This window comes from Pseudophryne corroboree, unplaced genomic scaffold (genome assembly GCF_028390025.1).
Source record: "Pseudophryne corroboree isolate aPseCor3 unplaced genomic scaffold, aPseCor3.hap2 scaffold_1103, whole genome shotgun sequence".
Lineage (NCBI taxonomy): Eukaryota > Metazoa > Chordata > Amphibia > Anura > Myobatrachidae > Pseudophryne > Pseudophryne corroboree.
In genome coordinates this window covers 145,855-169,697 of record NW_026967729.1, presented here as the reverse complement: position 1 = coordinate 169,697, position 23,843 = coordinate 145,855, and the positions used below count along the sequence as shown (strand labels likewise).

The following is a 23,843-nucleotide window of genomic DNA, read 5'->3' as shown; positions in this document are numbered from 1 at the left end:
TTTTCTTGAGCCCCTCCCTTTTATACCCTTGTGCACTATCCTGACTTCTCCTCCTGTCTGCTTACTTTGTGCCTTCCAATGCACAATGCAAACTACAGGTAGTGCTGCAGGGCCCACAACCTTTTACTTGCCTTACAGAGCAGCTCTGGAGCTGTTACAGTGCCAAGCTGCCGCAAGAAATCAGCTTGAATGCTTCAGGGGCTGGGGCATGGCCAACATGAGACCCACACCGAAGGAGGGTGGGGGTGTTTAATGCAAACTAAGGGTCATCCAAGCGCCGCAAAAGGCCGCCATGCCCTGCACGCCCCTTTTCTCTTTTCATATGCAGATGAGGGTTGAAGCCAACTTTGACCCACTGCTTGGATGACATCACCATATGCAAATCCATCTGCGGCAGGCCTTCCCCCAGGAATGCTTGCACTAGTTGTTGCATTTGGTTTGTTGTTTGGGGGTGCTTCAGTATTAGGCAGCCTTCTGCCCTCCCATGTTCATCTGAAAATATGTGTTCTCCCTGCAGTTGTTGTCCCCAGATGAGAGTTCCCTTGTGCTGCCTCAGTTGAATCTCCTTTACTTGACAGAGATGTGCCTGAGCAGCGGCCCTCCCCAGCCCTATTCCAAATCATACTTATTTTGCATAGGATATACCATGGTCATGAAGATTATTCTCCCAGGGTGAGGTTCATTCATTGCATTCTGGGTATGCTGACCCCTGTGATTTCCCCAAATGTGGGTAACTCGACTGCATTATTTGTGGTAGTGGGGGACTGTGTTTGTGTTTTCCTCTGGTCAGCTCTGGTAAAAGTCAGATTTCTTTGTCTCAGATCTTCCTCTAGCCTTGTTCTTCTTTCGAGAGTTCCCTTGTGCTGCCTCAGTTGGATCTCCTTCACTTGACAGGGGGGTGCCCGAGCAGCGACCCTCCCCAGCTCAAGCCCAACTCCTACTTACCTGCCAGGTGAAATACTATGATCATGAAGGTGCTTCTCCCAGGGCAAGGCTCACCCATTGCACTCTGGGTGTGCTGCCCCTGCGATTTCCCCAAATGTGGGAAACTTGACTGCATAATTTGTGTTTCCCCTGGTCGGCTCTCGTATAATTCAGATCTCTTTGTCTCAGGTCTCTCTCCAGCCTAGTTTGCTGTCTGTTTCCACTTCTTTTTTCTTCAGCCCCTCCCTTTTATACCCTTGTGCACTATCCTGACTTCTCCTCCTGTCTGCTTACTTTGTGCCTTCCAATGCACAATGCAAACTACACACCCTTTTACTTGCCTTACAGAGCAGCTCTGGAGCTGTTACAGTGCCAAGCTGCTGTAAGAAATCAGCTTGAATGCTTCAGGGGCTGGGGCATTGTCAACATGAGCCCCACACCAAAGGAGGGTGGAGGTGTTTAATGCGAACTAGGGGTCATCCAAGCGCCGCAAAAGGCCGCCATGCCCTGCACGCCCCTTTTCTCTTTTCATATGCAGATGAGGGTTGAAGCCAACTTTGACCCACTGCTTGGATGACATCACCATATGCAAATCCATCTGCTGCAGGCCTTCCCCCCGGAATGCTTGCACTAGTTGTTGCATTTGGTTTGTTGTTTGGGGGTGCTTCAGTATTAGGCAGCCTTCTGCCCTCCCATGTTCATCTGAAAATATGTGTTCTCCCTGCAGTTGTTGTCCCCAGATGAGAGTTCCCTTGTGCTGCCTCAGTTGAATCTCCATTACTTGACAGAGATGTGCCTGAGCAGCGGCCCTCCCCAGCCCTATCCCAAATCATACTTATTTTGCATAGGCGATACCATGGTCATGAAGATTGTTCTCCCAGGGTGAGGTTCATTCATTGCATTCTGGGTATGCTGACCCCTGTGATTTCCCCAAATGTGGGAAACTCGACTGCATTATTTGTTGTAGTGGGGGACTGTGTTTGTGTTTTCCTCTGGTCAGCTCTGGTAAAAGTCAGATTTCTTTGTCTCAGATCTTCCTCTAGCCTTGTTCTTCTTTCGAGAGTTCCCTTGTGCTGCCTCAGTTGGATCTCCTTCACTTGACAGGGGGGTGCCCGAGCAGCGACCCTCCCCAGCTCTAGCCCAACTCCTACTTACCTGCCAGGTGAGATACTATGATCATGAAGGTGCTTCTCCCAGGGCAAGGCTCACCCATTGTACTCTGGGTGTGCTGCCCCTGCGATTTCCCCAAATGTGGGAAACTTGACTGCAGAATTTGTGTTTCCCCTGGTCAGCTCTCGTATAATTCAGATCTCTTTGTCTCAGGTCTCTCTCCAGCCTAGTTTGCTGTCTGTTTCCACTTCTTTTTTCTTGAGCCCCTCCCTTTTATACCCTTGTGCACTATCCTGACTTCTCCTCCTGTCTGCTTACTTTGTGCCTTCCAATGCACAATGCAAACTACAGGTAGTGCTGCAGGGCCCACACCCTTTTACTTGCCTTACAGAGCAGCTCTGGAGCTGTTACAGTGCCAAGCTGCTGTAAGAAATAAGCTTGAATGCTTCAGAGGCTGGGGCATTGTCAACATGAGCCCCACACCAAAGGAGGGTGGAGGTGTTTAATGCGAACTAGGGGTCATCCAAGCGCCGCAAAAGGCCGCCATGCCCTGCACACCCCTTTTCTCTTTTCATATGCAGATGAGGGTTCCAGCCAACTTTGGCCCACTGCTTGGATGACATCACCATATGCAAATCCGTCTTCTGCAGAACTTCCCCCAGGAATGCTTGTACTAGTTGTTGCATTTGGTTTGTTGTTTGGGGGTGCTTCAGTATTAGGCAGCCTTCTGCCCTCCCATGTTCATCTGAAAATATGTGTTCTCCCTGCAGTTGTTGTCCCCAGATGAGAGTTCCCTTGTGCTGCCTCAGTTGAATCTCCTATACTTGACAGAGATGTGCCTGAGCAGCGGCCCTCCCCAGCCCTATCCCAAATCATACTTATTTTGCATAGGCGATACCATGGTCATGAAGATTGTTCTCCCAGGGTGAGGTTCATTCATTGCATTCTGGGTATGCTGACCCCTGTGATTTCCAAAATGTGGGAAACTCGACTGCATTATTTGTGGTAGTGGGGGACTGTGTTTGTGCTTTCCTCTGGTCAGCTCTGGTAAAAGTCAGATTTCTTTGTCTCAGATCTTCCTCTAGCCTTGTTCTTCTTTTGAGAGTTCCCTTGTGCTGCCTCAGTTGGATCTCCTTCACTTCACAGGGGGTGCCCGAGCAGCAATCCTCCACAGCTCTGGCCCAACTCCTACTTACCTGCCAGGTGAGATACTATGATCTTCACTGTTAGGGCAATCAGGATGTGGAATTCCCTGCCAGGGAAGGTGGTAATGGCGGACTCTGTAATTGGATTTAAAAAAGGAATGGATACATTTCTGAATGAAAAAGCTATCCAAGTTTATAATACTTAAAATATCAACATGGTTAATCCGGGGGTAACATGAGTTGTAGTAGCTAACTAGTCATAATACATTATTAAGCAAGTATGTAGAATCATCACAACTTAAAACAGGTTGAACACGATGGGCAATTTGCCTCTATTCAACCTCAAAAACTATGTTACTATATGTTACTATATTACTATGTTACTGTAGTATACAGAACACCACAATGCAATGAGCAGTGATAGTGAGCACTGATGAGGATACTAGAACTGACACTGAGCAGCAAGATGCAGCACTGGACTATTAGTAATGTACTGTAGTATGCTGAGCACAACAATGCAGCACAAGACAATGAGCAGTGATACTGAGCACTGATGAGGATACTACTGAGAACTGACACTGAGCAGGAGAGACACACTACTAGTATTACTGAGCAGCAATAAGTATCCACTGATACTGAGCACTGATATTGAGATTTCCACTGAGAGAACATAGCCACGTCCTCTCCGCTCTCTCTTCAATGTACGAGTAAAAATGGCGGCAACGCGCAGCTCTTTATATGGAATCCGAATCTCGCGAGAATCCGACAGCGGGATGATGACATTTTCCCTTGTTCATAGAATTTGGGAGTCATTTTGATCCCAAAGTATTATTAACCTCAATAACCATAATTTCCACTCATTTTCAGTCTATTCTTAACACCTTACACCTCACAATATTATTTTTAGTCCTAAAATTTGCACCGAGGTCGCTGGATGACTAAGCTCAGCGACCCAAGTGGCCGACACAAACACCTGGCCCATCTAGGAGTGGCACTGCAGTGTCACGCAGGATAGCCCTTCCAAAAAACACTCCCCAAACAGCACATGACGCAAAGAAAAAAAGAGGCGCAATGAGGTAGCTGTGTGACTAAGCTCAGCGACCCAAGTGGCCGACACAAACACCTGGCCCATCTAGGAGTGGCACTGCAGTGTCACGCAGGATGGCCCTTCCAAAAAACACTCCCCAAACAGCACATGACGCAAAGAAAAAAAGAGGCGCAATGAGGTAGCTGTGTGACTAAGCTCAGCGACCCAAGTGGCCGACACAAACACCTGGCCCATCTAGGAGTGGCACTGCAGTGTCACGCAGGATGGCCCTTCCAAAAACACTCCCCAAACAGCACATGACGCAAAGAAAAAAAGAGGCGCAATGAGGTAGCTGTGTGACTAAGCTCAGCGACCCAAGTGGCCGACACAAACACCTGGCCCATCTAGGAGTGGCACTGCAGTGTCACGCAGGATGGCCCTTCCAAAAAACACTCCCCAAACAGCACATGACGCAAAGAAAAAAAGAGGCGCAATGAGGTAGCTGTGTGACTAAGCTCAGCGACCCAAGTGGCCGACACAAACACCTGGCCCATCTAGGAGTGTCACTGCAGTGTCACGCAGGATGGCCCTTCCAAAAAACACTCCCCAAACAGCACATGACGCAAAGAAAAAAAGAGGCGCAATGAGGTAGCTGTGTGACTAAGCTCAGCGACCCAAGTGGCCGACACAAACACCTGGCCCATCTAGGAGTGGCACTGCAGTGTCACGCAGGATGGCCCTTCCAAAAAACACTCCCCAAACAGCACATGACGCAAAGAAAAATGAAAGAAAAAAGAGGTGCAAGATGGAATTGTCCTTGGGCCCTCCCACCCACCCTTATGTTGTATAAACAGGACATGCACACTTTAACCAACCCATCATTTCAGTGACAGGGTCTGCCACACGACTGTGACTGAAATGACGGGTTAGTTTGGACCCCCACCAAAAAAGAAGCAATTAATCTCTCCTTGCACAAACTGGCTCTACAGAGGCAAGATGTCCACCTCATCATCATCCTCCGATTCATCACCGTGTACATCCCCCTCCTCACAGATTATCAATTCGTCCCCACTGGAATCTACCATCTCAGCTCCCTGTGTACTTTGTGGAGGCAATTGCTGCTGGTCAATGTCTCCACGGAGCAATTGATTATAATTCATTTTAATGAACATCATCTTCTCCGCATTTTCTGGAAGTAACCTCGTACGCCGATTGCTGACAAGGTGAGCGGCGGCACTAAACACTCTTTCGGAGTACTACTTGTGGGAGGGCAACTTAGGTAGAATAAAGCCAGTTTGTGCAAGGGCCTCCAAATTGCCTCTTTTTCCTGCCAGTATACGTACGGACTGTCTGACGTGCCTACTTGGATGCGGTCACTCATATAATCCTCCACCATTCTTTCAATGGTGAGAGAATCATATGCAGTGACAGTAGACGTCATGTCCGTAATCGTTGGCAGGTCCTTCAGTCCGGACCAGATGTCAGCATCAGCAGTCGCTCCAGACTGCCCTGCATCACCGCCAGCGGGTGGACTCGGAATTCTGAGCCTTTTCCTCGCACCCCCAATTGCGGGAGAATGTGAAGGAGGAGCTGTTGACCGATCAAGTTCCACTTGACTTGATAATTTTCTCACCAGCAGGTCTTTGAACCCCTGCAGACTTGTGTCTGCCGGAAAGAGAGATACAACGTAGGTTTTAAATCTAGGATCGAGCACGGTGGCCAAAATGTAGTGCTCTGATTTCAACAGATTGACCACCCGTGAATCCTGGTTAAGCGAATGAAGGGCTCCATCCACAAGTCCCACATGCCTAGCGGAATCGCTCTGTCTTAGCTCCTCCTTCAATGTCTCCAGCTTCTTCTGCAAAAGCCTGATGACGGGAATGACCTGACTCAGGCTGGCAGTGTCTGAACTGACTTCACGTGTGGCAAGTTCAAAAGGTTGCAGAACCTTGCACAACGTTGAAATCATTCTCCACTGCGCTTGAGACAGGTGCATTCCACCTCCTATATCGTGGTTAGATGTATAGGCTTGAATGGCCTTTTGCTGCTCCTCCATCCTCTGAAGCATATAGAGGGTTGAATTCCACCTCGTTACCACTTCTTGCTTCAGATGATGGCAGGGCAGGTTCAGGCGTTTTTGGTGTTGCTCCAGTCTTCTGTACGTGGTGCCTGTACGCCGAAAGTGTCCCGCAATTCTTCTGGCCACCGACAGCATCTCTTGCACACCCCTGTCGTTTTTTAAATAATTCTGCACCACCAAATTCAAGGTATGTGCAAAACATGGGACGTGCTGGAATTTGCCCAGATATAATGCACGCACAATATTGCTGGCGCTGTCCGATGCCACAAATCCACAGGAGAGTCCAATTGGGGTAAGCCATTCTGCGATGATCTTCCTCAGTTGCCGTAAGAGGTTTTCAGCTGTGTGCGTATTCTGGAAAGCGGTGATACAAAGCGTAGCCTGCCTAGGAAAGAGTTGGCGTTTGCGAGATGCTGCTACTGGTGCCGCCGCTGCTGTTCTTGCGGCGGGAGTCAATACATCTACCCAGTGGGCTGTCACAGTCATATAGTCCTGAGTCTGCCCTGCCCCACTTGTCCACATGTCCGTGGTTAAGTGGACATTGGGTACAACTGCATTTTTTAGGACACTGGTGAGTCTTTTTCTGAGGTCTGTGTACATTTTCGGTATCGCCTGCCTAGAGAAATGGAACCTAGATGGTATTTGGTACCGGGGACACAGTACCTCAATCAAGTCTATAGTTGGCTCTGAAGTAATGATGGATACCGGAACCACGTTTCTCACCGCCCAGGATGCCAAGGCCTCAGTTATCCGCTTTGCAGCAGGATGACTGCTGTGATATTTCATCTTCCTTGCAAAGGACTGTTGGACAGTCAATCGCTTGGTGGAAGTAGTAAAAGTGGTCTTACGACTTCCCCTCTGGGATGACCATCGACTCCCAGCAGCAACAACAGCAGCGCCAGCAGCAGTAGGCGTTACACTCAAGGATGCATCGGAGGAATCCCAGGCAGGAGAGAACTCATCAGAATTGCCAGTGACATGGCCTGCAGGACTATTGGCATTCCTGGGGAAGGAGGAAATTGACACTGAGGGAGTTGGTGGGGTGGTTTGCGTGAGCTTGGTTACAAGAGGAAGGGATTTACTGGTCAGTGGACTGCTTCCGCTGTCGCCTAAAGTTTTTGAACTTGTCACTGACTTATGATGAATGCGCTGCAGGTGACGTATAAGGGAGGATGTTCCGAGGTGGTTAACGTCCTTACCCCTACTTATTACAGCTTGACAAAGGCAACACACGGCTTGACACCTGTTGTTCGCATTTCTGTTGAAATACTTCCACACCGAAGAGCATTTTTTTTTGGTATTTTCACCAGGCATGTCAATGGCCATATTCCTCCCACGGACAACAGGTGTCTCCCCGGGTGCCTGACTTAAACAAACCACCTCACCTCCCCAGCGCCAGCAACACCCATATCCTCCTCATCCTGGTGTACTTCAACACTGACATCTTCAATCTGACTATCAGGAACTGGACTGCGGGTGCTCCTTCCAGCACTTGCAGGGGGTGTGCAAATGGTGGAAGGTGCATGCTCTTCACGTCCAGTGTTGGGAAGGTCAGGCATCGCAACTGACACAATTGGACTCTCCTTGTGGATTTGTGATTTTGAAGAACGCACAGTTCTTTGCTGTGCTTTTGCCAGCTTAAGTCTTTTCATTTTTCTAGCGAGAGGCTGAGTGCTTCCATCCTCATGTGAAGCTGAACCACTAGCCATGAACATAGGCCAGGGCCTCAGCCGTTCCTTGCCACTCCGTGTGGTAAATGGCATATTGGCAAGTTTACGCTTCTCCTCCGACGATTTTTATTTAGATTTTTGAGTCCTTTTTTTACTGATCTTTTGTGTTTTGAATTTTACATGCTCTGTACTATGACATTGGGCATCGGCCTCGGCAGACGACGTTGATGGAATTTCATCGTCTCGGCCATGACTAGTGGCAGCAGCTTCAGCACGAGGTGGAAGTGGATCTTGATCTTTCCCTATTTTTGGAACCTCAACATTTTTGTTCTCCATATTTTAATAGGCACAACTAAAAGGCACCTCAGGTAAACAATGGAGATGGATGGATACTAGTATACTTATGGATGACGAGTGACTGACGACACAGAGGTAGCTACAGCCGTGGACTACCGTACTGCGTCTGCTAGTATAGAGATGATAATTAATGATATAAAAAAAATATATATATAACTACTGTAGGTATATATTATATAATGACGGACCTGGTGGACACTGTCAGCAGACTGCTAAACTACTAGTATGAAGAAGATAGAAAAAAAACTTCACCACAGGTAGGTATACAATTATGGACGAGTGACGACACAGAGGTAGGTACAGCCGTGGACTACCGTACTGCGTCTGCTAGTATAGATAATATACTAAATATATTACTACTGTAGGTATATAATATAATGACGGACCTGGTGGACACTGTCAGCAGACTCCTAAACTACTAGTATGAAGAAGATAGAAAAAAAACCCCACCACAGGTAGGTAGGTATACAATTATGGACGAGCACTGACGACACAGAGATAGCCACAGCCGTGGCCTACCGTACTGCGTCTGCTAGCATAGATAATATACTAAATATATTACTACTGTAGGTATATAATATAATGACGGACCTGGTGGACACTGTCAGCAGACTGCTAAACTACTAGTATGAAGAAGATAGAAAAAAAAAACCCACCACAGGTAGGTATACAATTATGGACGAGTGACGACACAGAGGTAGGTACAGCCGTGGACTACAGTACTGCGTCTGCTAGTATAGATAATATACTAAATATATTACTACTGTAGGTATATAATATAATGACGGACCTGGTGGACACTGTCAGCAGACTCCTAAACTACTAGTATGAAGAAGATAGAAAAAAAAACCCCACCACAGTTAGGTATACAATTATGGACGAGTGACGACACAGAGGTAGGTACAGCCGTGGACTACCGTACTGCGTCTGCTAGTATAGATAATATACTAAATATATTACTACTGTAGGTATATAATATAATGACGGACCTGGTGGACACTGTCAGCAGACTCCTAAACTACTAGTATGAAGAAGATAGAAAAAAAAAAACCACCACAGGTAGGTAGGTATACAATTATGGACGAGCACTGACGACACAGAGATAGCCACAGCCGTGGACTACCGTACTGCGTCTGCTAATATAGAGATGATAAAGATGATAGAGATGAAAAAAAAATATAACACTACTGCAGGTAAATATTTATATAATATAATGTATGACGGACCTGCTGGACACTGTCAGCAGAATGCGTTTATAGAATAAAAAAAAAAAACACCACAGGAGTGTTTAACTTTTTCAGGCAGACAATATACTGGTGGTCACACTGGCAGCAAAAGTGTGCACTGTACTCCTGCTATAACTGCTCCCCAGTCTCCCCCACAATTAAGCTGTGTGAGCAGTGAGTACTCAGCACAGTCAGATATACATAGATGATATATCATGCAGCACACTGAGGCTGAGCACATATATGGTATGTGTATCGTTTTTTTTCAGGCAGAGAACGGATTATAAATAATAAAACTGGTGGTCACTATCAGCAAAACTCTGCACTACTGAGTACTCCTGACAAGTTCAACTGCTCCCCAAATTAGTAGTAAATCAAATGTCACTCGTCTCTATCTTCTAATCTAAACGGAGAGGACGCCAGCCACGTCCTCTCCCTATCAATCTCAATGCACGTGTGAAAATGGCGGCGACGCGCGGCTCCTTATATAGAATCCGAGTCTCGTGAGAATCCGACAGCGGGATGATGACGTTCGGGCGCGCTCGGGTTAACCGAGCAAGGCGGGAGGATCCGAGTCTGCTCGGACCCGTGCAAAAAAGGGTGAAGTTCGGGCGGGTTCGGATTCCGAGGAACCGAACCCGCTCATCTCTAATGGCCACCCAGCATGACGCCTCCCTTCTTGACCATGCTGTAATTGCAGTCGCACTGCAGTTCAGCGTGATCATAAAAAATGGTGTAGCCTCCTGCTGGTGCAGACTGTATGTGCGCGCAGGAAGCCGCCACCATTTTTGTGATCACAGCGGCTGAATGTGATGTCATACAGCCGCTGTGACCACGCCCCCTGTGTCTCCTCCATTGCAGACCCCATTTTGAAGCCTTGCCCCCGCACCGCTCCATCCCTGACTTGGAAATGGAGTGTTGCTGACCCCCCTCTCCCCCCCTGCCCCGATTGACAGGCAGAGGCGATCGCATTCTCTGCGGGGTGCCGCAGAAAATGCAGGCACATGCGTATGCTCTTAGCAATTTTTGCAGTTGGATCGCTTATTGTGATTGCAATCCAACCTGAATCAGGCCCTATTACCTATCACAATGCGCTGCGGGCAGTACAAAATTGGTTTAATATAGGAGAAAAACCCCCAGACCTGTGCTCCTTAACTGTACCTGGTGGCTAGTGGAGCGGCTGCCCAGTAATCAGTGTCCACGCCAGTGCGCACACGGTCCACCCCCTACGGCCACGCTCCCCTTCATCAGCGGCCTCGTGATCCGGAAGGGCGGTGTGTGTGTGACTGACCTTAGGAAGAAACCGGAGCCTCCGCTGCAGTGACCCAGCAACCAGGGCACGGGAGTATACAGCGCCGCTGGGAGTGATGAAGCTGCAGTAAAGATGTCTATTAGACCTAGCCTGCTGCAGCCCTTGTAGATTCTCATAAAACAAGTTCTTCTTTTCTTGTCAAAATTAATAGCTAAGAATAGGCTGCCTGAGGCAGGCCCCTGTTAAGTGGCCTGCTACTGAAGGCACCAACTACAAACTGAGCTCCCTGTTCATGGAAGCGGGGTTATAGAGGAGAATGCACTGAGCTTCTTGGGAACAGTCAAAAGCTTTGAGCCGGTTGGTGCCTCAGATCAAGATCCTACTCTACACCCCAATGTGAATCCTTGTGGAGTCCAGTGTACCCCACAGAAGAAATTAATGTGTCACACCCATTGGCAGCAACCTTAGAATAGCTGCTGACGGGCACAATTGAGAAAGGAAGGGGGGGGACACATTTGAATCCAACACATAGATGCAATTCAAATATGTAATTTGTACCTTCCTATTTTAAAATATAATGGATGAACCTCACCCTGTGAGAACAATCTTCATGATCAAGAGATCTCATTTGCAAAATAAGTATGAGTTGGGATAGGGCTGGGGAGGGTGGCTGCTCGGGCAGCCCCTCCCCCGTCAAGTTAAGGAGATTCAACTGAGGAAGCACAAGGGAACTCTCGTCTGGGGACAACAACTGCAGGGAGACCACATCTTTTCAGATGAACATGGGAGGGCGGAAGGCTGCCTAATACTGAAGCACCATCAAATATCAAACCATATGCAACAACTAGTACAAGCATTCCTGGGGGAAGGTCTGCAGAAGACGGATTTGCATACGGTGATGTCATCCAAGCAGTGGGCCAAAGTTGGCTGGAACCCTCATCTGCATATGAAAAGAGAAAAGGGGCATGCAGGGCATGGCGGCCTTTTGCGGTGCTTGGATGACCCTTAGTTCGCATTAAACACCCCCACCCTCCTTTTGTGTGGGGCTCATGCTGGCTCTGCCCCAGCCCCTGAAGCATTCAAGCTGATTTCTTGCAGCAGCTGGGCACTGTAACAGCTCCAGAGCTGCTCTGTAAGGCAACTAAAAGGGTGTGGGCCCTGCAGCACTACCTGTAGTTCGCATTGTGCGTTTGAAGGCACAAAGTAAGCAGACAGGAGGATAAGTCAGGAGAGTGCGCAAGGGCATAGAAGGGAGCGGCTCAAGAAAAGAGAAGTGGAAACAGACAGCAAACTAGGCTGGAGAGAGACCTGAGACAAAGAGATCTGAATTATACGAGAGCCGACCAGGGGAAACACAAATTATGCAGTCAAGTTTCCCACATTTGGGGAAATCGCAGGGGCAGCACACCCAGAGTGCAATGGGTGAGCCTTGCCCTGGGAGAAGCACCTTCATGATCATAGTATCTCACCTGGCAGGTAAGTAGGAGTTGGGCTAGAGCTGGGGAGGGTCGCTGCTCGGGTACCCCCCTGTAAAGTGAAGGAGATCCAACTGAGGCAGCACAAGGGAACTCTCGAAAGAAGAACAAGGCTAGAGGAAAATCTGAGACAAAGAAATCTGACTTTTACCAGAGCTGACCAGAGGAAAGCACAAACACAGTCCCCCACTACCACAAATAATGCAGTCAAGTTTCCCACATTTGGGGAAATCACAGGGGTCAGCATACCCAAAATGCAATGAATGAACCTCACCCTGGGAGAACAATCTTCATGACCATGGTATCTCCTATGCAAAATAAGTATGATTTGGAATAGGGCTGGGGAGGGCCGCTGCTCATGCACATCTCTGTCAAGTAAAGGAGATTCGACTGAGGCAGCACAAGGGAACTCTCATCTGGGGACAACAACTGCAGGGAGAACACATATTTTCAGATGAACATGGGAGGGCAGAAGGCTTGCATAATACTGAAGCACCCCCAAACAACAAACCAAATGCAACAACTAGTGCAAGCATTCCTGGGGGAAGTTCTGCAGAAGACGGATTTGCATACTTTGATGTCATCCAAGCAGTGGGTCAAAGTTGGCTTCAACCCTCATCTGCATATGAAAAGAGAAAAGGGGCGTGCAGGGCATGGCGGCCTTTTGCGGTGCTTGGATGACCCCTAGTTCGCATTAAACACCTCCACCCTCCTTTGGTGTGGGGCTCATGTTGGCCATGCCCCATCCCCTGAAGCATTCAAGCTGATTTCTTGCAGCAGCTGGGCACTGTAACAGCTCCAGAGCTGCTCTGTAAGGCAAGTAAAAGGGTGTGGGCCCTGCAGCACTACCTGTAGTTTGCATTGTACATTGGAAGGCACAAAGTAAGCAGACGGGAGCAGAAGTCAGGATAGTGCACAAGGGTATAGAAGGGAGGGGCTCAAGAAAAAAGAAGTGGAAACAGACAGCAAACTAGGCTGGAGAGAGACCTGAGACAAAGAGATCTGAATTATATGAGAGCCGACCAGGGGAAACACAAATTATGCAGTCAAGTTTCCCACATTTGGGGAAATCGCAGGGGCAGCACACCCAGAGTGCAATGGGTGAGCCTTGCCCTGGGAGAAGCACCTTCATGATCATAGTATCTCACCTGGCAGGTAAGTAGGAGTTGGGCTAGAGCTGGGGAGGGTCGCTGCTCGGGCACCCCCCTGTCAAGTGAAGGAGATCCAACTGAGGCAGCACAAGGGAACTCTTGAAAGAAGAACAAGGCTAGAGGAAGATCTGAAACAAAGAAATCTGACTTTTACCAGAGCTGACCAGAGGAAAACACAAACACAGTCCCCCACTACCACAAATAAAGCAGTCGAGTTTCCCACATTTGGGGAAATCACAGGGGTCAGCATACCCAGAATGCAATGAATGAACCTCACCCTGGGAGAATAATCTTCATGACCATGGTATCTCCTATGCAAAATAAGTATGATTTGGGATAGGGCTGGGGAGGGCCGCTGCTCAGGCACATCTCTGTCAAGTAAAGGAGATTCAAATGAGGCAGCACAAGGGAACTCTCATCTGGGGACAACAACTGCAGGGAGAACATATATTTTCAGATGAACATGGGAGGGCAGAAGGCTGCCTAATACTGAAGCACCCCCAAACAACAAACCAAATGCAACAACTAGTGCAAGCATTCCTGGGGGAAGGCCTGCCGCAGATGGATTTGCATATGGTGATGTCATCCAAGCAGTGGGTCAAAGTTGGCTTCAACCCTCGTCTGCATATGAAAACAGAAAAGGGGCGTGCAGGGCATGGTGGCCTTTTGCGGCGCTTGTCTGACCCCTAGTTTGCATTAAACACCTCCACCCTCCTTCGGTGTGGGGCTCATGTTGGCTATGCCCCAGCCCCTGAAGCATTCAAGCTGATTTCTTGCAGCAGCTGGGCACTGTAACAGCTCCAGAGCTGCTCTGTAAGGCAAGTAAAAGGGTGTGGGCCCTGCAGCACTACCTGTAGTTTGCATTGTGCATTGGAAGGCACAAAGTAAGCAGACGGGAGGAGAAGTCAGGATAGTGCACAAGGGTATAGATGGGAGGGGCTCAAGAAAAAAGAAGTGGAAACAGACAGCAAACTAGGCTGGAGAGAGACCTGAGACAAAGAGATCTAAATTATACGAGAGCCGACCAGGGGAAACACAAATTATGCAGTCAAGTTTCCCACATTTCGGGAAATCGCAGGGGCAGCACACCCAGAGTGCAATGGGTGGGCCTTGCCCTGGGAGAAGCACCTTCATGATCATAGTATCTCACCTGGCAGGTAAGTAGGAGTTGGGCTAGAGCTGGGGAGGGTCGCTGCTCGGGCACCCCCCTGTCAAGTGAAGGAGATCCAACTGAGGCAGCACAAGGGAACTCTCGAAAGAAGAACAAGGCTAGAGGAAGATATGAAACAAAGAAATCTGACTTTTACCAGAGCTGACCAGAGGAAAACACAAACACAGTCCCCCACTACCACAAATAAAGCAGTCGAGTTTCCCACATTTGGGGAAATCACAGAGGTCAGCATACCCAGAATGCAATGAATGAACCTCACCCTGGGAGAACAATCTTCATGACCATGGTATCTCCTATGCAAAATAAGTATGATTTGGAATAGGGCTGGGGAGGGCCGCTGCTCATGCACATCTCTGTCAAGTAAAGGAGATTCAACTGAGGCAGCACAAGGGAACTCTCATCTGGGGACAACAACTGCAGGGAGAACACATATTTTCAGATGAACATTGGAGGGCAGAAGGCTGCCTAATACTGAAGCACCCCCAAACAACAAACCAAATGCAACAACTAGTACAAGCATTCCTGGGGGAAGTTCTGCAGAAGACGGATTTGCATATGGTGATGTCATCCAAGCAGTGGGTCAAAGTTGGCTTCAACCCTCATCTGCATATGAAAAGAGAAAAGGGGCGTGCAGGGCATGGCGGCCTTTTGCGGTGCTTGGATGACCCCTTTTTCGCATTAAACACCCCCACCCTCCTTTGGTGTGGGGCTCATGTTGGCCATGCCCCATCCCCTGAAGCATTCAAGATGATTTCTTGCAGCAGCTGGGCACTGTAACAGCTCCAGAGCTGCTCTGTAAGGCAAGTAAAAGGGTGTGGGCCCTGCTGCACTACCTGTAGTTTGCATTGTGCATTGGAAGGCACAAAGTAAGCAGACGGGAGGAGAAGTCAGGATAGTGCGCAAGGGCATAGAAGGGAGCGGCTCAAGAAAAGAGAAGTGGAACCAGACAGCAAACTAACCTGAAGAGAGACCTGAGACAAAGAGATCTGAATTATACGAGAGCCGACCAGGGGAAACACAAATTATGCAGTCAAGTTTCCCACATTTAGGGAAAACGCAGGAGCAGCACACCCAGAGTGCAATGGGTGAGCCTTGCCCTGGGAGAAGCACCTACATGATCATAGTATCTCACCTGCCAGGTAAGTAGAAGTTGGGCTAGAGCTGGGGAGGGTCGCTGCTCGGGTACCCCCCTGTCAAGTGAAGGAGATCCAACTGAGGCAGCACAAGGGACTCTCGAAAGAAGAACAAGGCTAGAGGAAGATCTGAGACAAAGAAATCTGACTTTTACCAGAGCTGACCAGAGGAAAGCACAAACACAGTCCGCTACTACCACAAATAATGCAGTCGAGTTTCCCACATTTGGGGAAATCACAGGGGTCAGCATACCCTGAATGCAATGAATGAACCTCACCCTGGGAGAACAATCTTCATGACCATGGTATCTCCTATGCAAAATAAGTATGATTTGGGATAGGGCTGGGGAGGGCCGCTGCTCAGGCACATCTCTGTCAAGTAAAGGAGATTCAACTGAGGCAGCACAAGGGAACTCTCATCTGGGGACAACAACTGCAGGGAGAACACATATTTTCAGAAGAACATGGGAGGGCAGAAGGCTGCCTAATACTGAAGCACCCCCAAACAACAAACCAAATGCAACAACTAGTGCAAGCATTCCTGGGGGAAGGCCTGCAGCAGATGGATTTGCATATGGTGATGTCATCCAAGCAGTGGGTCAAAGTTGGCTTCAACCCTCGTCTGCATATGAAAAGAGAAAAGGGGCGTGCAGGGCATGGCGGCCTTTTGCGGCGCTTGGATGACCCCTAGTTCGCATTAAACACCTCCACCCTCCTTCGGTGTGGGGCTCATGTTGGCTATGCCCCAGCCCCTGAAGCATTCAAGCTGATTTCTTGCAGCATCTGGGCACTGTAACAGCTCCAGAGCTGCTCTGTAAGGCAAGTAAAAGGGTGTGGGCCCTGCAGCACTACCTGTAGTTCGCATTGTGCTTTGGAAGGCACAAAGTAAGCAGAGAGGAGGAGAAGTCAGGATAGTGCGCAAGGGCATAGAAGAGAGCGGCTCAAGAAAAGAGAAGTGGAAACAGACAGCAAACTAGGCTGGAGAGAGACCTGAGACAAAGAGATCTGAATTATACGAGAGCCGACCAGGGGAAACACAAATTATGCAGTCAAGTTTCCCACATTTGGGGAAATCGCAGGAGCAGCACACCCAGAGTGCAATGGGTGAGCCTTGCCCTGGGAGAAGCACCTTCATGATCATAGTATCTCACCTGGCAGGTAAGTAGGAGTTGGGCTAGAGCTGGGGAGGGTCGCTGCTCGGGTACCCCCCTGTCAAGTGAAGGAGATCCAACTGAGGCAGCACAAGGGAACTCTCGAAAGAAGAACAAGGCTAGAGTAAAATATGAGACAAAGAAATCTGACTTTTACCAGAGCTGACCAGAGGAAAGCACAAACACAGTCCCCCACTACCACAAATAATGCAGTCAAGTTTCCCACATTTGGGGAAATCACAGGGGTCAGCATACCCAAAATGCAATGAATGAACCTCACCCTGAGAGAACAATCTTCATGACCATGGTATCTCCTATGCAAAATAAGTATGATTTGGAATAGGGCTGGGGAGGGCCGCTGCTCATGCACATCTCTGTCAAGTAAAGGAGATTCAACTGAGGCAGCACAAGGGAACTCTCATCTGGGGACAACAACTGCAGGGAGAACACATATTTTTAGATGAACATGGGAGGGCAGAAGGCTGCCTAATACTGAAGCACCCCCAAACAACAAACCAAATGCAACAACTAGTGCAAGCATTCCTGGGGGAAGTTCTGCAGAAGACGGATTTGCATACGGTGATGTCATCCAAGCAGTTGGTCAAAGTTGGCTTCAACCCTCATCTGCATATGAAAAGAGAAAAGGGGCGTGCAGGGCATGGCGGCCTTTTGCGGTGCTTGGATGACCCCTAGTTTGCATTAAACACCTCCACCCTCCTTTGGTGTGGGGCTCATGTTGGCCATGCCCCATCCCCTGAAGCATTCAAGCAGATTTCTTGCAGCAGCTGGGCACTGTAACAGCTCCAGAGCTGCTCTGTAAGGCAAGTAAAAGGGTGTTGGCCCTGCAGCACTACCTGTAGTTTGCATTGTGCGTTGGAAGGCACAAAGTAAGCAGACAGGAGAAGTCAGGAGAGTGCACAAGGGCATAGAAGGCAGGGGCTCAAGAAAAGAGAAGTGGAAACAGACAGCAAACTAGGCTAAAGAGAGACCTGAGACAAAGAGATCTGAATTATACGAGTAGCCGACCAGAGGAAACACAAATTATGCAATCAAGTGTCCCACATTTGGGGAAATCGTAGGAGCAGCACACCCAGAGTGCAATGGGTGAGCCTTGCCCTGGGAGAAGCACCTTCCTGATCATAGTATCTCACCTGGCAGGTAAGTAGGAGTTGGGCTTGAGCTGGGGAGGGTCGCTGCTCGGGCACCCCCCTGTCAAGTGAAGGAGATCCAACTGAGGCAGCACAAGGAAACTCTCAAAAAAAGAACAAGGCTAGAGGAAGATCTGAGACAAAGAAATCTGACTTTTACCAGAGCTGACCAGAGGAAAGCACAAACACAGTCCCCCACTACCACAAATAATGCAGTCGAGTTTCCCACATTTGGGGAAATCACAGGGGTCAGCATACCCAGAATGCAATGAATGAACCTCACCCTGGGAGAACAATCTTCATGACCATGGTATCTCCTATGCAAAATAAGTATGATTTGGGATAGGGCTGGGGAGGGCCGCTGCTCAGGCACATCTCTGTCAAGTAAAGGAGATTCAACTGAGGCAGCACAAGGGAACTCTCATCTGGGGACAACAACTGCAGGGAGAACACATATTTTCAGATAACCATGGGAGAGCAGAAGGCTGCCTAATACTGAAGCACCCCAAACAACAAACCAAATGCAACAACTAGTACAAGCATTCCTGGGGGAAGGTCTGCAGAAGACGGATTTGCATACGGTGATGTCATCCAAGCAGTGGGCCAAAGTTGGCTGGAACCCTCATCTGCATATGAAAAGAGAAAAGGGGTATGCAGGGCATGGTGGCCTTTTGCGGCGCTTGGATGACCCTTAGTTCGCATTAAACACCTCCACCCTCCGTCGGTGTGGGGCTCATGTTGGCTATGCCCCAGCCCCTGAAGCATTCAAGCTGATTTCTTGCAGCAGCTGGGCACTGTAACAGCTCCAGAGCTGCTCTGAAAGGCATGTAAAAGGGTGTGGGCCCTGCAGCACTACCTGTAGTTTGCATTGTGCGTTGGAAGGCACAAAGTAAGCAGACAGGAGGAGAAGTCATTAGAGTCCACAAGGGTATAGAAGGGAGGGGCTCAAGAAAAAAGAAGTGGAAACAGACAGCAAACTAGGCTGGAGAGAGACCTGAGACAAAGAGATCTGAATTATATGAGAGCCGACCAGGGGAAACACAAATTATGCAGTCAAGTTTCCCACATTTGGGGAAATCGCAGGGGCAGCACACCCAGAGTGCAATGGGTGAGCCTTGCCCTGGGAGAAGCACCTACATGATCATAGTATCTCACCTGGCAGGTAAGTAGGAGTTGGGCTAGAGCTGGGGAGGGTCGCTGCTCGGGCACCCCCCTGTCAAGTGAAGGAGATCCAACTGAGGCAGCACAAGGGAACTCTCGAAAGAAGAACAAGGCTAGAGGAAGATCTGAGACAAAGAAATCTGACTTTTACCAGAGCTGACCAGAGGAAAGCACAAACACAGTCCCCCACTACCACAAATAATGCAGTTGAGTTTCCCACATTTGGGGAAATCACAGGGGTCAGCATACCCAGAATGCAATGAATGAACCTAACCCTGGGAGAACAATCTTCATGACCATGGTATCTCCTATGCAAAATAAGTATGATTTGGGATAGGGCTGGGGAGGGCCGCTGCTCAGGCACATCTCTGTCAAGTAAAGGAGATTCAACTGAGGCAGCACAAGGGAACTCTCATCTGGGGACAACAACTGCAGGGAGAACACATATTTTCAGATGAACATGGGAGGGCAGAAGGCTGCCTAATACTGAAGCACCCCCAAACAACAAACCAAATGCAACAACTAGTAAAAGCATTCCTGGGAGAAGGTCTGCAGAAGACGGATTTGCATACGGTGATGTCATCAAAACAGTGGGCCAAAGTTGGCTGGAACCCTCATCTGCATATGAAAAGAGAAAAGGGTTATGCAGGGCATGGCGGCCTTTTGCGGTGCTTGGATGACCCCTAGTTCGCATTAAACACCTCCATTCTCCTTCGGTGTGGGGCTCATGTTGGCTATGCCCCAGCCCCTGAAGTATTCAAGCTGATTTCTTGCAGCAGCTGGGCACTGTAACAGCTCCAGAGCTGCTCTGTAAGGCAAGTAAAAGGATGTGGGCCCTGCAGCACTACCTGTAGTTCGCATTGTGCGTTGGAAGGCACAAAGTAAGCAGACAGGAGAAGTCAGGAGAGTGCACAAGGGCATAGAAGGCAGGGGCTCAAGAAAAGAGAAGTGGAAACAGACAGCAAACTAGGCTGGAGAGAGACCTGAGACAAAGAGATCTGAATTATACGAGAGATGACCAAGGGAAACACAAATTATGCAGTCAAGTTTCCCACATTTGGGGAAATCGCAGGGGCAGCACAACCAGAGTGCAATGGGTGAGCCTTACCCTGGGAGAAGCACCTTCATGATCATAGTATCTCACCTGGCAGGTAAGTAGGAGTTGGGCTAGAGCTGGGGAGGGTCGCTGCTCGGGCACCCCCCTCTCAAGTGAAAGAGATCCAACTGAGGCAGCACAAGGGAACTCTCGAAAGAAGAACAAGGCTAGAGGAAGATCTGATATAAAGAAATCTGATTTTTACCAGAGCTGACCAGAGGAAAGCACAAACACAGTCCCCCACTACCACAAATAATGCAGTCGAGTTTCCCACATTTGGGGAAATCACAGGGGTCAGCATACCCAAAATGCAATGAATGAACCTCACCCTCGGAGAACAATCTTCATGACCATGGTATCTCCTATGCAAAATAAGTATGATTTGGGATAGGGCTGGGGAGGGCCGCTGCTCAGGCACATCTCTGTCAAGTAAAGGAGATTCAACTGAGGCAGCACAAGGGAACTCCCATCTGGGGACAACAACTGCAGGGAGAACACATATTTTCAGATGAACATGGGAGGGCAGAAGGCTGCCTAATACTGAAGCACCCCCAAACAACAAACCAAATGCAACAACTAGTACAAGCATTCCTGGGGGAAGTTCTGCAGAAGACGGATTTGCATACGGTGATGTCATCCAAGCAGTGGGCCAAAGTTGGCTGGAACCCTCATCTGCATATGAAAAGAGAAAAGGGGTATGCAGGGCATGGCGGCCTTTTGCGGCGCTTGGATGACCCTTAGTTCGCATTAAACATCCCCACCCTCCTTCGGTGTGGGGCTCATGTTTGCTATGCCCCAGCCCCTGAAGCATTCAAGCTGATTTCTTGCAGCAGCTGGGCACTGTAACAGCTCCAGAGCTGCTCTGTACGGCAAGTAAAAGGGTGTGGGCCCTGCAGCACTACCTGTAGTTTGCATTGTGCATTGGAAGGCACTTAAGAAAAGAGAAGTGGAAACAGACAGCAAACTAGGCTGGAGAGAGACCTGAGACAAAGAGATCTGAATTATACGAGAGCCGACCAGGGGAAACACAAATTATGCAGTCAAGTTTCCCACATTTGGGGAAATCGCAGGAGCAGCACACCCAGAGTGCAATGGGTGAGCCTTGCCCTGGGAGAAGCACCTACGTGATCATAGTATCTCACCTGGCAGGTAAGTAGGAGTTGGGCTAGAGCTGGGGAGGGTCGCTGCTCGGGTACCCCCCTGTCAAGTGAAGGAGATCCAACTGAGGCAGCACAAGGGAATTCTCGAAAGAAGAACAAGGCTAGAGGAAGATCTGAAACAAAGAAATCTGACTTTTACCAGAGCTGACCAGAGGAAAACACAAACACAGTCCCCCACTACCACAAATAATGCTGTCGAGTTTCCCACATTTGGGGAAATCACAGGGGTCAGCATACCCAGAATGCAATAAATGAACCTCACACTGGGAGAATAATCTTCATGACCATGGTCTCTCCTATGCAAAATAAGTATGATTTGGGATAGGGCTGGGGAGGGCCGCTGCTCAGGCACATCTCTTTCAAGTAAAGGAGATTCAACTGAGGCAGCACAAGGGAACTCTCATCTGGGGACAACAACTGCAGGGAGAACACATATTTTCAGATGAACATGGGAGGGCAGAAGGCTGCCTAATACTGAAGCACCCCCAAACAACAAACCAAATGCAACAACTAGTGCAAGCATTCCTGGGGGAAGGCCTGCAGCAGATGGATTTGCATATGGTGATGCCATCCAAGCAGTGGGTCAAAGTTGGCTTCAACCCTCGTCTGCATATGAAAAGAGAAAAGGGGCGTGCAGGGCATGGCGGCCTTTTGCGGCGCTTGGATGACCCCTAGTTCGCATTACACACCTCCACCCTCCTTCGGTGTGGGGCTCATGTTGGCTATGCCCCAGCCCCTGAAGCATTCAAGCTGATTTCTTGCAGCAGCTGGGCACTGTAACTGCTCCAGAGCTGCTCTGTAAGGCAAGTAAAAGGGTGTGGGCCCTGCAGCACTACCTGTAGTTTGCATTGTGCGTTGGAAGGCACGAAGTAAGCAGACGGGAGAAGTCAGGATAGTGCGCAAGGGCATAGAAGGGAGCGGCTCAAGAAAAGAGAAGTGGAAACAGACAGCAAACTAGGCTGGAGAGAGACCTGAGACAAAGAGATCTGAATTATACGAGAGATGACCAAGGGAAACACAAATTATGCAGTCAAGTTTCCCACATTTGGGGAAATCGCAGGGGCAGCACAACCAGAGTGCAATGGGTGAGCCTTGCCCTGGGAGAAGCACCTTCATGATCATAGTATCTCACCTGGCAGGTAAGTAGGAGTTGGGCTAGAGCTGGGGAGGGTCGCTGCTCGGGCACCCCCCTCTCAAGTGAAAGAGATCCAACTGAGGCAGCACAAGGGAACTCTCGAAAGAAGAACAAGGCTAGAGGAAGATCTGATATAAAGAAATCTGATTTTTACCAGAGCTGACCAGAGGAAAGCACAAACACAGTCCCCCACTACCACAAATAATGCAGTCGAGTTTCCCACATTTGGGGAAATCACAGGGGTCAGCATACCCAGAATGCAATGAATGAACCTCACCCTGGGAGAACAATCTTCATGACCATGGTATCGCCTATGCAAAATAAGTATGATTTGGGATAGGGCTGGGGAGGGCCGCTGCTCAGGCACATCTCTGTCAAGTAAAGGAGATTCAACTGAGGCAGCACAAGGGAACTCTCATCTGGGGACAACAACTGCAGGGAGAACACATATTTTCAGATGAACATGGGAGGGCAGAAGGCTGCCTAATACTGAAGCACCCCCAAACAACAAACCAAATGCAACAACTAGTGCAAGCATTCCTGGGGGAAGGCCTGCAGCAGATGGATTTGCATATGGTGATGTCATCCAAACAGTGGGTCAAAGTTGGCTTCAACCCTCGTCTGCATATGAAAAGAGACAAGGGGCGTGCAGGGCATGGCGGCCTTTTGCGGCGCTTGGATGACCCCTAGTTCGCATTACACACCTCCACCCTCCTTCGGTGTGGGGCTCATGTTGGCTATGCCCCAGCCCCTGAAGCATTCAAGCTGATTTCTTGCAGCAGCTGGGCACTGTAACTGCTCCAGAGACGCTCTGTAAGGCAAGTAAAAGGGTGTGGGCCCTGCAGCACTACCTGTAGTTTGCATTGTGCGTTGGAAGGCACGAAGTAAGCAGACGGGAGAAGTCAGGATAGTGCGCAAGGGCATAGAAGGGAGCGGCTCAAGAAAAGAGAAGTGGAAACAGACAGCAAACTAGGCTGGAGAGAGACCTGAGACAAAGAGATCTGAATTATACGAGAGCCGACCAGGGGAAACACAAATTATGCAGTCAAGTTTCCCACATTTGGGGAAAACGCAGAAGCAGCACACCCAGAGTGCAATGGGTGAGCCTTGCCCTGGGAGAAGCACCTTCATGATCATAGTATCTCACCTGGCAGGTAAGTAGGAGTTGGGCTAGAGCTGGGGAGGGTCGCTGCTCGAGCATCCCCCTGTCAAGTAAAGGAGATTCAACTGAGGCAGCACAAGGGAACTCTCATCTGGGGACAACAACTGCA

At 49.1% G+C, this 23,843-nt stretch overlaps 23 non-coding genes and 3 pseudogenes across 23 annotated transcripts; 5 read left to right on the top strand and 21 right to left on the bottom strand.

The window, feature by feature from the left end:
- The first annotated feature begins 621 nt into the window (after positions 1-621).
- Positions 622-785, top strand: LOC134989193 (U1 spliceosomal RNA). The gene has a single exon (XR_010194503.1). It is a non-coding gene; the product is annotated as a U1 spliceosomal RNA (small nuclear RNA).
- Positions 786-937: 152 nt separating this feature from the next.
- LOC134989140 (U1 spliceosomal RNA) lies at positions 938-1,100 on the top strand. Its single transcript, XR_010194456.1, has one exon. It is a non-coding gene; the product is annotated as a U1 spliceosomal RNA (small nuclear RNA).
- Positions 1,101-1,755: 655 nt separating this feature from the next.
- On the top strand, positions 1,756-1,919 carry LOC134989189 (U1 spliceosomal RNA). Its single transcript, XR_010194500.1, has one exon. It is a non-coding gene; the product is annotated as a U1 spliceosomal RNA (small nuclear RNA).
- Positions 1,920-2,071: 152 nt separating this feature from the next.
- On the top strand, positions 2,072-2,234 carry LOC134989149 (U1 spliceosomal RNA). The gene has a single exon (XR_010194463.1). It is a non-coding gene; the product is annotated as a U1 spliceosomal RNA (small nuclear RNA).
- Positions 2,235-2,908: 674 nt separating this feature from the next.
- LOC134989190 (U1 spliceosomal RNA) lies at positions 2,909-3,071 on the top strand. Its single transcript, XR_010194501.1, has one exon. It is a non-coding gene; the product is annotated as a U1 spliceosomal RNA (small nuclear RNA).
- Positions 3,072-12,112: 9,041 nt separating this feature from the next.
- On the bottom strand, positions 12,113-12,275 carry LOC134989203 (U1 spliceosomal RNA). Its single transcript, XR_010194513.1, has one exon. It is a non-coding gene; the product is annotated as a U1 spliceosomal RNA (small nuclear RNA).
- A 152-nt stretch (positions 12,276-12,427) lies between these two features.
- Positions 12,428-12,591, bottom strand: LOC134989143 (U1 spliceosomal RNA). The gene has a single exon (XR_010194459.1). It is a non-coding gene; the product is annotated as a U1 spliceosomal RNA (small nuclear RNA).
- Positions 12,592-13,287: 696 nt separating this feature from the next.
- On the bottom strand, positions 13,288-13,429 carry LOC134989129 (U1 spliceosomal RNA; annotated as a pseudogene).
- A 152-nt stretch (positions 13,430-13,581) lies between these two features.
- Positions 13,582-13,745, bottom strand: LOC134989185 (U1 spliceosomal RNA). The gene has a single exon (XR_010194496.1). It is a non-coding gene; the product is annotated as a U1 spliceosomal RNA (small nuclear RNA).
- Positions 13,746-14,440: 695 nt separating this feature from the next.
- On the bottom strand, positions 14,441-14,582 carry LOC134989150 (U1 spliceosomal RNA; annotated as a pseudogene).
- A 152-nt stretch (positions 14,583-14,734) lies between these two features.
- On the bottom strand, positions 14,735-14,898 carry LOC134989182 (U1 spliceosomal RNA). Its single transcript, XR_010194493.1, has one exon. It is a non-coding gene; the product is annotated as a U1 spliceosomal RNA (small nuclear RNA).
- Positions 14,899-15,572: 674 nt separating this feature from the next.
- LOC134989130 (U1 spliceosomal RNA) lies at positions 15,573-15,735 on the bottom strand. Its single transcript, XR_010194446.1, has one exon. It is a non-coding gene; the product is annotated as a U1 spliceosomal RNA (small nuclear RNA).
- A 151-nt stretch (positions 15,736-15,886) lies between these two features.
- Positions 15,887-16,050, bottom strand: LOC134989169 (U1 spliceosomal RNA). Its single transcript, XR_010194480.1, has one exon. It is a non-coding gene; the product is annotated as a U1 spliceosomal RNA (small nuclear RNA).
- Positions 16,051-16,724: 674 nt separating this feature from the next.
- On the bottom strand, positions 16,725-16,887 carry LOC134989204 (U1 spliceosomal RNA). Its single transcript, XR_010194514.1, has one exon. It is a non-coding gene; the product is annotated as a U1 spliceosomal RNA (small nuclear RNA).
- A 152-nt stretch (positions 16,888-17,039) lies between these two features.
- Positions 17,040-17,203, bottom strand: LOC134989168 (U1 spliceosomal RNA). Its single transcript, XR_010194479.1, has one exon. It is a non-coding gene; the product is annotated as a U1 spliceosomal RNA (small nuclear RNA).
- A 671-nt stretch (positions 17,204-17,874) lies between these two features.
- On the bottom strand, positions 17,875-18,038 carry LOC134989133 (U1 spliceosomal RNA). Its single transcript, XR_010194449.1, has one exon. It is a non-coding gene; the product is annotated as a U1 spliceosomal RNA (small nuclear RNA).
- A 152-nt stretch (positions 18,039-18,190) lies between these two features.
- LOC134989183 (U1 spliceosomal RNA) lies at positions 18,191-18,354 on the bottom strand. Its single transcript, XR_010194494.1, has one exon. It is a non-coding gene; the product is annotated as a U1 spliceosomal RNA (small nuclear RNA).
- Positions 18,355-19,048: 694 nt separating this feature from the next.
- Positions 19,049-19,190, bottom strand: LOC134989148 (U1 spliceosomal RNA; annotated as a pseudogene).
- A 152-nt stretch (positions 19,191-19,342) lies between these two features.
- On the bottom strand, positions 19,343-19,506 carry LOC134989195 (U1 spliceosomal RNA). Its single transcript, XR_010194505.1, has one exon. It is a non-coding gene; the product is annotated as a U1 spliceosomal RNA (small nuclear RNA).
- A 671-nt stretch (positions 19,507-20,177) lies between these two features.
- LOC134989146 (U1 spliceosomal RNA) lies at positions 20,178-20,340 on the bottom strand. The gene has a single exon (XR_010194461.1). It is a non-coding gene; the product is annotated as a U1 spliceosomal RNA (small nuclear RNA).
- A 152-nt stretch (positions 20,341-20,492) lies between these two features.
- Positions 20,493-20,656, bottom strand: LOC134989132 (U1 spliceosomal RNA). The gene has a single exon (XR_010194448.1). It is a non-coding gene; the product is annotated as a U1 spliceosomal RNA (small nuclear RNA).
- Positions 20,657-21,271: 615 nt separating this feature from the next.
- Positions 21,272-21,434, bottom strand: LOC134989141 (U1 spliceosomal RNA). Its single transcript, XR_010194457.1, has one exon. It is a non-coding gene; the product is annotated as a U1 spliceosomal RNA (small nuclear RNA).
- Positions 21,435-21,586: 152 nt separating this feature from the next.
- Positions 21,587-21,750, bottom strand: LOC134989199 (U1 spliceosomal RNA). Its single transcript, XR_010194509.1, has one exon. It is a non-coding gene; the product is annotated as a U1 spliceosomal RNA (small nuclear RNA).
- Positions 21,751-22,421: 671 nt separating this feature from the next.
- LOC134989147 (U1 spliceosomal RNA) lies at positions 22,422-22,584 on the bottom strand. The gene has a single exon (XR_010194462.1). It is a non-coding gene; the product is annotated as a U1 spliceosomal RNA (small nuclear RNA).
- A 152-nt stretch (positions 22,585-22,736) lies between these two features.
- LOC134989166 (U1 spliceosomal RNA) lies at positions 22,737-22,900 on the bottom strand. The gene has a single exon (XR_010194477.1). It is a non-coding gene; the product is annotated as a U1 spliceosomal RNA (small nuclear RNA).
- Positions 22,901-23,571: 671 nt separating this feature from the next.
- LOC134989153 (U1 spliceosomal RNA) lies at positions 23,572-23,734 on the bottom strand. Its single transcript, XR_010194466.1, has one exon. It is a non-coding gene; the product is annotated as a U1 spliceosomal RNA (small nuclear RNA).
- Between the last annotated feature and the right edge of the window lie 109 nt (positions 23,735-23,843).